The sequence below is a fragment of the Mustela nigripes genome, chromosome 2 (genome assembly GCF_022355385.1).
Source record: "Mustela nigripes isolate SB6536 chromosome 2, MUSNIG.SB6536, whole genome shotgun sequence".
Classification (NCBI taxonomy): Eukaryota; Metazoa; Chordata; class Mammalia; order Carnivora; family Mustelidae; genus Mustela; species Mustela nigripes.
In genome coordinates, this window is record NC_081558.1 from 102,958,279 (window position 1) to 102,971,967 (window position 13,689).

Genomic DNA, 13,689 nt, shown 5'->3' on the forward strand with positions numbered 1-13,689 from the left:
TCCCAACAGGATCCCTGCTCCGCGGGGAGTCTGCATCTCCCTTCCCCTACTCATGCTCTCTGCCTCTCCCTCAGGTAAATAAAATCTTAAATATATATATATATATATATTTATAATATCATATCATATATTTATGTGTATGCGTGTGTGTGTGTGTGTATAATCAGTCAACTTATGTGACTTCTTTGCCTAAAAGCCTCTTCTCCATGCCTGCTGGGCACAGGCCTCTGCCTCCCTTCCCAACCTCCTCGGGTACCACGCTACCCTGGGCCACGCTGACCTTCTGAAAGCTTCTGGTATGTGTGCCAAGCTCTTTCCTGCCTCAGGGCCCCAGGCTTTGCTCCTTCCTCACTCTAGGTAGCTGAGTCCTTCTGACTCTTCGGACTTCAGAGGGGCTGTCCCAGATCCCCCAGGCAGCACACACAGCCTGCTCTCTGTAAGATCATTCTTCAATCCCAAACCACCATGTTTCTTTACTTTATCCTCCCCTTCTGGATCGTAAGCTCGGAGGGGACAGGAGCCTTGTCCACATCCCTCATGCCCGGAAGAAGCCTAACATAAAGGAGGCGTTCAGTGAGAGTGGGGATGAGCGGTGTGTAGAAAGGTGGCCTGCGGCCAAAACTGGAGTTACCACAGCCAGCACTCGGCAGGCAATAGCAACACAGAGCCCAAACCGGCCCTTCAGAGAAGGCACAAGGCCATGGGGCACAGAGGCTCCACAGTGTGCCCCTCCTCCGCCCCTGCGGCTGAGTGGGCCTAGCTCAGGCACCTCAGCCTCTCCCCTCAGGACTGGAGTCTGAGCTCACTGCCACTGGGGCACTCCAAATCCAGCGGTCTATAATTAAAGCCCTTCATCCCTTCTGCTCAGTGCCTGTGGCAGAGACGACTTCGGTATTATCTCCACACAGAGGGCTGCTTTCAATTTTATTTTCCCTCAAGTCAGCACTATGGGAAAGTGCTCAAGTAAAAATAGCTTATAATACAAGAAAACTTGGCCCTTTGAATAATGCATTCTTGGTGACGTTGTCTCTGACACAAAATGGTAGGATTTTAGATCTCTTCTTCCTTTTTAAGTTTCTAAAACATGTTGCTTTCCCCATGGCAAACACAGTGCTACAGCCCGTGGGATTCCCATGTAGGCTTCGGGGATGTTTGCCATCTTAATGCCTGGTGCTGGGCTTTCTTCTCTGTAAATATGAAATTCTCAAACTTGAAAAGCCCTCACTTGCCTTTTGGTTTGGAAACAGAGGTGGCTGGAAGAGGTGCGTGTGGCAAGAAGGCAGAGCACCTTTGGGGGAGGTGCGACGGGGACAGTCTCCTGGGCCTTGAACCGAGGCAGCTGCCCCAGGGGAACTTGGCACAGAGGACTTGACTGCCAGGGACCAAACTTATAAGATACTGTCATGAAATCAAGATGCTTACATGCCAATCTGGAATCTGGGAGGAAGTGTTCTTTTCCTCTCTTTTCTTTTCTTTTTAAAGATTTTATTTTTTTATTTGAGAGAGAAAGAGAGAAGTGCTGCACAAGCAGAGGGAAGGGCAGAGGGAGAAGGAGTAGCAGACTCTCCACTTAACTTGCTGAATGACCAGGCATCCCAAGGGAAAAACTTTTCTAATACTAAGAGCACCTGGGTCTACTCTCTAGGGCACCCTCTTTCCATTTTCAATGTGGCACCCACACATAACCTGTGGAAGTACCTTCTCTCCAAAAAAATAGTGTGTGCATCCTCGCCCCAGTGCTGGGCTCCCCAGGACTAACTCTCGGAGGACGAAGCTGGTTGCATTCCTGTGGATTAGGATCAAGGTCTCTCTTGCAAGGGACAGATATTCCCCATCCTGAAATCCTTGGAAAAAGTGGTCATCAGCAGGCAACAGGAACACAGGAGGTAGGCCTTAGGCAGGAAAGAGAATGTATGTGTCTTTAGACATGAAGTCTGGATGGGTCTTGGCACTACCACATGGGAAAAGTAACCCCTATCCTACTGAGGGCAGGATGGGTTTAGGCAAGAAATGTTCCTATGTAGGAACCCCACACTAAGGAGATTAAGACCAGTGAGCTTCTGAGTGAAATTCGAAGGTCTGACAACCAGCAGCCTGCCTCCAATGTGCTCTACCTGGCTGTTTCTGTTTGGCCAGCCTAGTATTTTAAAAGGCAATGTAACTAGGCAGCTAAGTTATGCTTTAACACAACACAAAGTTTACACCTACTATCTGTCTTAAACCTCCCCACAATCACCTTTGTTAACTTCCTGGATTCTATGGGCCTTTGAGTTTGAAATCCCTACTGAGAGAGAGATATATTTTCCTTTGGCCATTTATTTCCCTTCTTGTTACTTAGCACAGGCTTGCCTGAAAGTTCCAGGCCAGCTCAGCTACACATGCTAACTGCATAGTTAACAGGGCTTCCGTAAGGCCATGCAAAAGGGGAAACCTACCAAGGCTTAAAGCCCTAATTCAAAAAAGATGACCATTATTCCTTAGAGAGAGGACTATTCTGGACCCAAAGTCTAAAAGCATTATAGAGGAACATTAAATGATAAAGCCGACAATGGTCTCACTACCATTTTATCACAGATGCAGAGGTGACTCATACAGCTGTCTGTGACAGAGACCTTTAGTAAAAGCCAAGGATTTACCTATACAGCCCAGTTCAGTGAAGACAAACCTAACGCAGGCACTTCCGTTAGTCTGAGACAGTCCAGTCACCTGATTAAAGTCAGATGATGTCAGCTCTCCTCAGATAACACAGCACCAACACTCTCTGAAGTGGTGATCTTTCGGGTGTCTGTCCTGCTCACCCGATCCCTGCCCTCTCAGACCTGTCTCTCGCCCATAGGATTTGGCCTCCGCAGCTACAGTTGGCCAGTGAGACCTCCCTTCTGGTCACTGAGGACTGGGTCAGGGAGAGAACCCATCCCTCTGACCCCTGTGGCTGTGAAAGAATGCAAATCATCCTGGGGGTGGGGAGCAGGGGCAAGTGATCAGCAGGTGGGGGGGAGGGAGACAGCTGTGCTACACTGCCCCTGAAGCCAGAGAGGATGGAGAAACCCAACCTGCAGAGAGAAGAGTCAGGCACACACGCAGCAAGGAGGAGAGATGGACAGGGACAAACAAGAGACACAGAACAGCAGAGCCTCCTCCTGAAAGAGCTGCACCTGAGACTCTATAAAGACTTCAAGTGCTCTATAAGGCACTTGAAATAAACTTAAAGTCTCTGTTCCTTGTGGCCAAAACAATACCAGTGAAAATGCACAGAAGCAGAGAGAACATTATTACTAATTCTTAAGCTTGCCCCATTTTGAGAATGCCAATAGATCTTGGCAGTGATAACAGGAAACCGTGTCTCCCCCTCTCCACTTCTCATCTGTCCTGCCCCAAGAGAAAGTATTAGAGCTGTCAAAATGGCCACAAGTGCCAGCTTAAGCAGGCATTCCATCCGTAGGATAATAGGGGTCGCCTATCAAATTCAAGTCAGACCCCTAAACGATGGGACTCTCAGGGCTCCACTGGTGGACTCTTCCCACACCCATCATGAGTGCTCAGAGCTTTAAATAGGATTTATATGCTACCAACTCCTACATGTTTACCTCCAACCAGCCTTCTCCTCCAAACTCCAGACTCACATAGCCATCTGCCCATGCAACAACTCCACTGGAATGTTTAATAGGTTATCTATTATAACTTCTAATAACCCATCCAGGGGCGCCTGGTGGTGGGTTAAAGCCTCTGCCTTCGGCCCAGGTCATGAACTCAGGGTCCTGGGATTGAGCTCCACATCGGGCTCTCTGCTCAGCGGGGAGCCTGCTTCCCCCCCTCTCTCTGCCTGCCTCTCTGCCTACATGTGACCTCTGTCAAATAAATAAATTAAAAATCTTAAAAAAAAAAACCTGTCCAAAATCAAGCTTGTGCTATGGCACGGAGTACCTGTTTCTCTATGTCTTCTTCATTTTTTTTTTTTTTAAGATTTTATTTATTTATTTGACAGAGAGAAATCACAAGTAGATGGAGAGGCAGGCAGAGAGAGAGAGAGAGAGAGAGGGAAGCAGGCTCCCTGCTGAGCAGAGAACCCAATGCGGGACTCAATCCCAGGACCCTGAGACCAGGGCCCGAGCCGAAGGCAGTGGCTTAACCCACTGAGCCACCCAAGCGCCCCTGTCTTCTTCATTCTTAATCCTTCTTTATTTTGCACTCTGCAGCCAAGCTGTCAGCAAATCCTGACTCCACCTTCACAATGTATCTAGAGCCCTCTGCTATCATCTTTGTCTAAGCCGTCTTCACTTCTTGCCCGGATTATTGCAGTCACCACCCAACTTTGGCTCCCTGTTTCTACCCTTGTCCCCTTTCAGACACTGCTCGACAAGGGCCTGCAGGATTCTGTGAAATGTAACTCAGATCGTGTCATTCAGGCACCAAACTCTTGCTGGCAGTAAAAGCCAAAAAAATCACTGTAGATTGTCCCCAAGACCCTCCACAATCTGGGTTTTCATCCCCGCCCCCACCATTCTGCACCTTGGTTACAATGGCCTTCCTGCTATACTTAGAACATGACAAGTAAGCTCCTGCTTCGGAAACTTTGCCCTTACTTTTCCCTCTACTTGGAACATTCTTCCCCCTCATTATCCACAGGGATCCTTCTCACACTTTAATCTTTTACTCAAATATTTCCCCAGTAAGACATTCTCTGGCTACCCCATGTATCACCCCCACCATGGTATTTTCTATTCCCCTTCCCCTGCTTCTATCCCCCCCCCCACGACTTACTACACTTTAACATTATACACACTGTACTTATTTATCTTATTTGTTATCTTTCAGTCCCATTAGAATGTAAACTCTGAGAGCAGGGGATTTTGTCTGCTTTGGTCACTGTTATACCCCCAACACCTAACACTGCCCTCTACACAGTAGGCACATAATATGTGAATTACTTAAGGGGCTTTTAGGCAGAGGTATACTATGATCAGACTTACTTTTTAATACAATAAGCCTCACTGGGTTAAGAATAAACTGAGTATGAACAAAGGCAAAAGCAGGGAGACCACTTACATGCTGAGGCAGTAATCCAGAGCCACAGTTTATGGCCATAAAGGTTGTGCACTGCACAAGTCCAGTGAAATGTGCAAAGGTACTCTCTGGAGATATACAGAAGGGTTGCGGGCCCTGGTGGAAACCATGAAGGTAACTAGAAGTGGTCAGAGTCTGGCTAGCTATTGAAGGTAGAGCCCCATATGATTTAACGGACAAATTTAAAGGAGAATGTGCAAGAACAAAAAATCAAAGGTATTTCCAAGATTTTTGGTGCAGATGTCAAATAATAATAATTATTATTATTATTATAATTATTATTATAACAGCACACCTGACAAATTAAAGAGCCATTCTATTCATAAGTTCTTACCACATTTCAAATCAGGGTATACAAGCCGGACCTCACCTGGGCCTCCAAATCACTATAATTTTCTCATCTACTCATTACCATTTGCTATACCATCGCTCAAGAAGCCCTGTACTCTCCAGTTTCCATGTTTTGCTCATTCCATACCACATATGACTTGTTCCTAAGACCAAGTCCTGATTCAAAGAATACTCCTCCAAGATGCCTTTCCTGATGCCCTGACTTTAAAAAATCAATCTCTCGCCTACAGTTCCATTCCATCCTTTCCTTCTGTGCCTCTGTAATAGCACGTAGAACAGCACTTACCTAAGCAAGTATTAGATATTTCTGCTTATAAGCACTCCACCAACTCCCACCTGGTCTGTGCGCTCCCCACAGATAGGGTCCACCTGTTATAGCACTGACTTTCGCCTTCCCCAAAATACCTACTCTGGTGTCTGACTGGAAACAGACTCTATGCATAAGTGTATGGAGAGAGCATGAAATCTGCAGCAATTCCAAAGGTCAGCTTCCACGCTCGCCAGCGGTGTATTTAAACCCATGCAAAGCCGGGCTCCAAGGCTCAGGTAGGAAGTAGGACATATGCGGCGTCCTGAAGGATCCCGGCTGCAGGAGGCCTGCGAGCAGCCGTCAGTAATGAAAGATTTGCCTCTTCGACTACACCCCCAACCCGGGCTAGCCCGTGACTGCATCAGCTGACTCGAGGCCGATTTTGGCCGACGGTCTGGAAAAAAACGCGCAGGGCTCAACGACGCGAACAGAGCCAAACCCGCCCCGAAGCGGCTGCGGACCGACAGCCAGGACACCTTCTCTCGCACGCTCGTGGACTCAAGCAGAAGCCGGGCGGCCCGCGAGCGCGCGCGCCACCCAGCTCCACCCCGCGCGGAGGGATGCGCAACCAATCGTAGGGCCGCAGTTCCTTCCCGCCGGCCGGAGGCGGGAGCCCAGGGGCTCGGCTCGAGCCGCGCTCCCATTGGCTGAGAAGGGACCGCCCAGACAAAGCCCGGCGGTCGGCGCCCGCGACTGGGCGTGCCCCAGCCTACCACCACCTAGGCATCCCATCCCCAGGCTGCCCCCGCCGCGCCTCCACCATGCTCCCCACCCCCACTCCCCGTCCCCGTCCGGCTGCCTATTCGGTCCTCCAGCAGCCGGAGGCTCAGCTCGTGCTCAAGGCGGTTGGACCGGCAGCCTAACCGCTCTCTACCGTCCTTCCCCGGCCGCGGCGGTGCGGGGAAAGGGGGAGGCAGCACTCCCCAAGTCCTGAGGACAGGGCTTCGCGGAGGACGCAACGTGGGGCAGGAGGAGGGAGGCGCGGTGAAGAAGGGGGCGGTCCCAGCCTGGGACTGGAACTACCAGCTTCGGTACCGGCTCGGCTTCCGACTACGAGATGACCTTGGGCCACTTCCTTCCGTACTGGGGAGCCGGGGTGGTCTTCTGTAAAATGCGGAGGCGGGGAAGGATGAGGCCGGGGGTTTCCCCTGGGCTCCTCGGGGCTGCGCGTTCAACCTGGGACTCCTCCCGCCGAGCACATTTTGCCTAATAATAAAAGCCAGGCGAGGACTGAAGGCCCCGGAAGGCGGTGGGTGAGGGCCGCCTGGGACTGAGACGGATCTGGGCAGGATCCGTCCATCTTCCCACCCTTACCCTGGCCGCAGCTGCAGGGCCACACCTACAGGAATCCGTGCCACATCCCCACCCGTATCCAAGGGGCCGCGCGAGGCCAAACCAAACTGAGCAGGGGGCGTCGGCGCATGCCGCCGTAGCTGCAGAGATGCGGACCCCTCCTCTTACCCCAGACCAGATGGGTGGAGGGGCTCCGGCCGCGGAGGGCCCAGCCGGCGCGTTCCCCTGAGCCCAACGCTTCGCGGGTACCCGCGCTCCTGGCTTGGACGGCCCGGTGGGGGCACTGCCGCCGTTGCCCTCTCGAAGTCCTACACGCTCCCGCTACTGCGGCTTTCTACTTCGGATCCGGTAGGCGGCCGAGCCTAGACACAGTGGGTGCACGCAGTCTGGCAGCGCGGGGCGGGACGGGCCGCGGGCGTCGCCGGGGCGGGGAGCGCTCCTGCGCGCTCTCCTTCCTCCTCGGGCGTCCCGCCCAGCCCGCCTCCCGCAGAGGGTACCCCCAATCTGGCTCTCGGCCCAAGATAAACCCCTTCCCAGGCGCTGAGCTCCACCGCCAGCCGCGTTCTGGAGAGTCTGGGGCTCTCAAGCTGGGAGGAGCAGATGCCGCACCGGGAACTGAAGGAACCTGGTGAGGAGTGAGGCTTCTTCCAGCTTCTGTGCGTGTTTGCTGACTTTCGAACTCATCGGAGTTCGTTGGGTGGTTTTTATATTTGTCTTTTGATCGGATGGAATGCATTTAAGGAATTGCTCCTATGGGGGCGCCTGGGTGGCTCAGTGGGTTGGGCCGCTGCCTTAGGCTCAGGTCATGATCCCAGGGTCCTGGGATCGAGTCCCGCGTCGGGCTCTCTGCTCGGCGGGGGGCCTGCTTCCCTCTCTCTCTCTCTCTCTCTCTGCCTACTTGTGATCTTTCTCTGTCAAATAAATAAAATATTAAAAAAAAAAAAAAGAATTGCTCCTATGAATCTTTAAAGGTAATTTAAGCACAGGTCCCAGAGTTTAAACAATAAACGTCAGGGGAACTGGCCATAGAGCCGGATGACCGCGCCAAGTTTTTAGGATGAAAAGCCGCCTGAGGAGAGAAGGAGACTATCGACAAATTAGTGACAGGGGCTATGTTAACGTCAAATCACAGAAGCGCTGATTGGAAAGGGACCAGACAGATGAAAAAGGGACGGAAGTGCTGGCCTGGTGAGAATTTAGAAGAAACTTGTCAGCTCCGTTCCACGGGCTTCTTGAGAGTTTGTTTCTACTTTATCCCCAGCTCCTAACACAACAGTGTCTTGAAGAATGGGAGGATCACAAAGGCAGGATTCACTTTATTCTCTGTACCCATTTTACAGACAAACTGAAGCCAGCGTATTTTTCTTCAGTGTTGTGTTTCAGAATACTGGCTCTCTCCACGCCACAGCCATAACATAAATCGTTACAATGGGTTGCTGGTTACACTTTGAAAGTTATGCATGGCTAGAAAAGCATTTAATGAAAGGAAGAATTACCGTTTCCACCTAGAAAAATCAGAGGTCCTGACTTTGGACTGAGAATTGAACGGAAATGTAGTTCAACTAATAGAAAACAGGGAAAGGACATTGGACCTGAAGTTATATCAGACAGCACCTGTGGCTGACCTCACAGCTTCCCAGCCTATCTTTTTATTCCAGCTTTGCTATGGCAAATGACTGAATTCAGGTGGTACCTGAGGGCACCTTGCCTCAGCTGCACCTTGCAGCTGGTCTGCACCTTCGCAGCTCTGGTCTTCGCTGTCAAAGCAGCCAAGGACCCCTGTGGGAAAGCCCTGCCCACTCTGACGCAGGCGCATAACTGCAAATGCAAAAGCGCGAGCACTGTTAGAGACATGCATTGAGGCAGAAGGAACCTGTGGAGAAATATTCCCCTCTAACATTCCTCCGGTGGGCAGTTCTGAGGTGCATTCTGTGTAGCTCCTAAGAGGACAGAGCCCCGGTTGCCCACCGTGGTGCCCAACTTTATCAGTTCAGTACTGCACACTTGGATTGCTTTTTTCTGTTCTTCCTTGCTTGGCTGATCTTCCTACCCTTCCACTCCTGTTCCTTGGGATTTGTTCCCAAAATAAACTAACTGTATGGAAATGCTTGCTCAGAGTGTTTTTTTGGGGGAACCCGACTAAGCCAGTCATTAATCCAAAAGAGGCTTCTTGCTCAGAGTGTTTTTCTGGGGAACCCGACTAAGCCAGTCATTAACCCAAAAGAGGCATCTCTGCCCACCTTTCAGGGTCATTCTCGGCAGACCTTTCTCACGTCTGCTAATGAGGAATTTTTCAGCCTGAGCTTTTGCTCATTTTCTCTCCCAGTTGCCCTGCCCTCTAGGGAATCCCCCAATAAACTCTCAGAGAAAGGCAGGACTATTGGTGACTCCCAAGGGATAGGACCAGCTGAAGGCCTGGGTCAAAATGAGAGTCTGACAAAGTCATTCTCAACACTCCTTAATTCTCTCCCCTGTTTCCAAGATTCTGACTGCTGACTTTGAAACTGAAAAACTCTCAGCTCTGCGGTTGAACATGGAGGCAGAGACAATGTGAGACCCAGTTCACTCCCAATGCAGCACGTGCCAAGATTCTGTCTCCTTTCTGCCCTCCTCTTCCTCTCACCCCCTTGTGAAAGCAGTTCCTCTACCCAGATACGAAGTCTCAGGCCAGGGTTTGTAGCACCTAGCATGTTTCATTTCAACACCAGTGGTGCTGTTGCAAATTATGCAACTAGTCTGGAAGGGAAGCCGCCCTTCCCTTCTGCCTTCAAGGAAGGAGATGAGACATGTACATAAGTTAATGAATCATTAGAAGTCTTGTAAGTCTTCTAAAAGAGGGACATGTAAGTGTAGTGTAGTGGGACTTCCAGTAGGGCTTTAGGACAGACTAAGGTAGCATCCTTAAAGACCCAGTTGGAACGAAGCCCCTTGAAGAAATCCCACTGCCCAGAGGGCCTCAGGGTTGGCTCCCATCCATATCCGTTCCTAATTGCCTCCTCACTCACAGACTTCCTGAATCCCTGTCAAGCTAACCATTCCCTCATCTTCCGAGGCCCCAGCCCTCCTCTTCCAGACCTAGCCCTGCCCCATCTCTAAATGCCCTTGGTCTTCTCTGTCCTCAGTGTTAAGTGTTGAATGTCAAATGGTACAGGTTAAATCCCGCCCTTGGCCAGCCACCTTGAAGCACTCCAGGAGCCCACCTGTGCAACCCTCAGCACTGAGCCTTGCTGGGGAAGAGAGAAGAATAACACCACTTACTAATCCAAACCCTACAGGGCTTCTCTTTGTTTTGATACAATTTGAATTTTGTTTTAAAGGGAGGGTGGCTCAGTGGGTTAAAGCCTCTGCCTTCGGCTCAGGTCATGATCCCAGGGTCCTGGGATCAAGCCCCGAATTGGGCTCTCTGCTCTGCGGGGAGCCTGCTTCCTCCACACTCTCTCTCTGCCTGCCTCTCTGCCTACTTGTGGTCTGTCAAATGAATAAATAAAATATTTTAAAAAGGAGGAGGGAGACTAGATATCATGTCATTAATTCTGCAGAATTTTAGAAGTATCAAGTAGCTTTTTTTTTTCTATAATTGACAGTGAAATGAAGAAAAAGCTCAGTGGATTTTTCTAAAATTGGTGGTGCTCAGAATTTAATGCGCTGAAAAGAGCCCTAGATCCCGACGTGACCATAATACTGAATTCTGCTCATGAATGAGAACTGGAGGCCCAGTCTTTTCCCTGCAGTGAGTGAGCAAGTAAAACAAGAGCTTGGACCTTTCTGGAGAAAGAGGGGCCGTGTCAGGCACCCGCATCCTCACCCCCTTTCTGTCTTTTGACTCCAATATATTTAACTAAAATTTGTTTTTGTTTTTGTTTACCTTTTAACCACAGTTTGGCATAAGGAGTTTTTTTGGTTTTGTTTGTTTGTTTTGTTTGTTTGTTTTTCCTTTTTAAGTGGGCTCTGTTACCCAACATGGGGCTTGAACTCAGAACCCTGAGATCAAAAGTCACATGCTCTACCAAGTGAGCCAGCCAGGTGCCCCAGTAGTTTGGAAATGTAAGCAAAGTATCTTTGCAGTAATTGGGATCTTTGAAGAGGGAAAGTATGAGAATAAGGCGGATAGAGACTCCCTGCTCCAGCCCCTTTCCATTCCTGGCTCCCCTTTGCTCCAGCTAAAGCCAAGAAAAGACCAAAAAGCCATCCGGTTTGACTAAGATAAGATAACAAGTCATTGCTCCTGCTGAGACAGAAGAAAAAGACCTGACGCCCAGTCCTGTTTGAATAAGGAAAGAAAAAGAAACAGTCCCCAGGGTGATTCAGCACTCTCCTGAGACACCTCCACATGGATTATACTTCCAGGTGAAAGTGCCATTTGGCCTTGAGAGAATGGGAACGCTTTCAGGTTTTGAGAGACCTCGAAAACACCCCGTTAACATCCCCCATTGCCTGTAACCATAAAAACTCACTCCTAACTCTGTCGGGTGCTCAGTCTTTGGGAAGGAATCCGGCTAAGCCCGCTGGCGTTAATAAAGCTAAGCTTTCCCTGCTCTCCCGTGTGGTGTTTGAGTTTCCTCGGTCACCTCAGATTTTCCGCAACAAGAAGGTAAAAAACAGGGGCGCCTGGGTGGCTCAGTGGATTAAGGCCTCTGCCTTTGGCTCAGGTCATGATCCCAGGGTCCTGGGATCGAGGCCTGCATCGGGCTCTCTGCCCAACAGGGAGCCTGCTTCCTCCTCTCTCTGCCTGCCTCTCTGCCTACTTGTGATCTCTGTCTGTCAAATAAAGTCTTTTAAAAAAATTAAAAAATTTTTAAAAAGAAGGTAAAAAACAGTGCCCTTACTTCTGACCATTCACCCCAAGCTAGAGCAACCCATGAATCTCCTTCCTTCCTTCTATCAGTTTACACCTGAGCCTTATCATATCATGTATCACAGGCTTTGTGCTTTGTTCTCAGAATGCAGTGATAAGCAAATGCTGGGTCCCTGTTTTCAACAACACCACTTAGCAGTTCATTGCTATGTTCCAGACACGATGTCAAGAGTTTTGTCTGCATTATTTCATTTAATCTCTAACGATTTTAAAAGTGACCTAAGATTATCCCTATTTTGCACCAAAGGAAGTTGAAGCAACACAACTATCAAGTGACAGAGACAGATGCCACATAAGTCCATCATATTCCAAATACTCTCTTTCTTTTTTTAGAGAGAGAAAATGTCCAAAAGCTGGGGGCAGGGAAGCAGGATAGAGAGAGAGAGAGAATCTCAAGCAGGCTCCATGCTTTGCTTGGAGACTGATGTGGGGCTCAATCTCACGACCCTGAGATCATGACCTGAACTGAAATCAAGTTGAATGCTCAACAGACTGAGCCACCCAGGGGCCCTTCAGAGACTTTCTTTAAGCCTACCACCAACTGTCCTAAGGATCTTGCTTTAAAAAAGGCTGAAAATTCCAGTTTACAAGGGCCTTTGGAATAGAGAATTTTTTATAACCTGTTGGGTATTCTTTCTGTGAATGATCTAACAGAAGCTCAAATGCCTTATTACATGGAAATTTCTTTCAACAAATACAATACAGATGCCAACATCTCATGCCCTCAGCTAGGAAAAGTAATTATAGGTTCTATTTGACCATATACACTTTGAAAGAGAAAAATATGGGACAAGATTCTCAAACCTTAAATCTGATTTAATTTTCTGACCTTCAAATTCAGTTTTTTCAAAAAATATTTGTTACAATAAACTCTTAAAAATCGGGATAACAAAACACATGCTTATTTTGATTCATATCTTCATAATTTTTTTCAAACGAATATGTATTTTTTAAACCATTTACTGCTTCTTGCACCAAGGACAGAGCCTACTAATTCAGAAGGGAAATCAAATTGCCAGGCTGCTACCTCTCCATTTTGGGTTGCCAGAACTTCTTTCCCGAGGCATATCTGCTCCTCCCCAACTCCCTCCCCTCAACCAGGCTCTTCCCAAGATTTGAAGCTTTTCCTTCTGCTGATATTTCTCGCATTCAGTGTTCACTCACCTTAGCTGGTGGTGGGGTAACAACGTCCCTCAGCACTATCAGTTCGCGGGGTGCTCTCCAGGTAAGTTACAAGGCAGATAGATACACCTGGAATCCTCTTAATGCTCAGTTAATAAGGTATAATACACACCCCTGGAAATCACTTCCAAAATGTATGTGTATTATTTCAATGCTAGTCTTTAGCAGGGAAGGGAAATTCTCACACTCATTTGAAATAAAATGAACTAATGATAAATACAATATTTAGAGTTCTGGATGTTTGTGTGTTTGTCATTAAATAGGCAAAGTTCAGCCTTGTAAATGTTTGTTTTAAGCTTAAAATGTCTGTGAGTTTGGCCCTCTGACAAGCAGAGAGTCAAGAGTAAATGTCACTGATTAGGAACAAATTAAGAAAAAATGATGCCAAAGGGCAGCTCCAGCAGACTTCACCTTAAGCTCCCCCTGCCAGAAATATCCGGAGAATGCCCTGAGCATGACCCAGAATCAGGACCTGAGAAGATTTCAAGATGGCCAAACAAATTTAAACAGAGTTAGTTGTCAGAAGGTGGGACCAAAACATACTCCTTGAACATCATCAATGGAGGTAAGGAAGAATATAGACATACAGACATATGTAGACATATAGAGTATAGACATATGTATAGAGTATAGA

General features: G+C 48.6%; 1 protein-coding gene across 3 annotated transcripts in view; it reads right to left on the bottom strand.

The window, feature by feature from the left end:
• Window positions 1-13,257, bottom strand: part of BDH1 (3-hydroxybutyrate dehydrogenase 1) — a 42,447-nt gene extending 29,190 nt beyond the window's left edge. Inside the window, exon 1 of one of the 3 annotated variants that reach the window (XM_059391245.1) lies at window positions 13,038-13,257. The gene's annotated coding sequence lies outside the window, so the exon portion shown is untranslated. Of the gene's footprint in view, window positions 1-5,824; window positions 5,843-7,186; window positions 7,553-13,037 lie in introns of those variants that run through there. The other 2 variants (XM_059391244.1, XM_059391246.1) reach the window with 2 other exon arrangements.
• Between the last annotated feature and the right edge of the window lie 432 nt (window positions 13,258-13,689).